The sequence below is a fragment of the Arachis duranensis genome, chromosome 4, assembly GCF_000817695.3.
Source record: "Arachis duranensis cultivar V14167 chromosome 4, aradu.V14167.gnm2.J7QH, whole genome shotgun sequence".
Taxonomy (NCBI): Eukaryota; Viridiplantae; Streptophyta; class Magnoliopsida; order Fabales; family Fabaceae; genus Arachis; species Arachis duranensis.
Window position 1 is genome coordinate 37,756,611 of NC_029775.3, and position 493 is coordinate 37,757,103.

The window sequence follows — 493 nt, forward strand, 5'->3', positions numbered from 1 at the left end:
TCCAAATGGGTGGAGGCTATTGCAACACCCACTAATGACACTAAAACAGTGTTAAAATTCCTCCAGAAACATATTTTTAGCAGATTTGGTATCCCTAGAGTGTTAATCAGTGATGGGGCACTCATTTCTGTAATAAACAGCTTTACTCTGCTCTGGTACGTTATGGAGTTAACCACAGGGTAGCTACTCCATATCATCCACAAACCAATGGGCAAACTGAAGTCTCAAATAGAGAACTTAAAAGAATCCTGGAATGGACTGTAATTAACCGTAGAAAGGATTGGGCAAGAAGCTTGGATGATGCTCTGTGGGCATACAGAACAGCATTCAAAACCCCCATAGGGACCTCTCCATACCAGCTTGTGTATAGAAAGGCGTGTCACTTGCCAGTGGAACTGGAGCACAAGGCCTACTGGGCAACCAGATTCCTGAACCTTGATGCCAAGTTAGCTGGAGAAAGACGATTGCTCCAGTTAAATGAGCTAGAGGAATT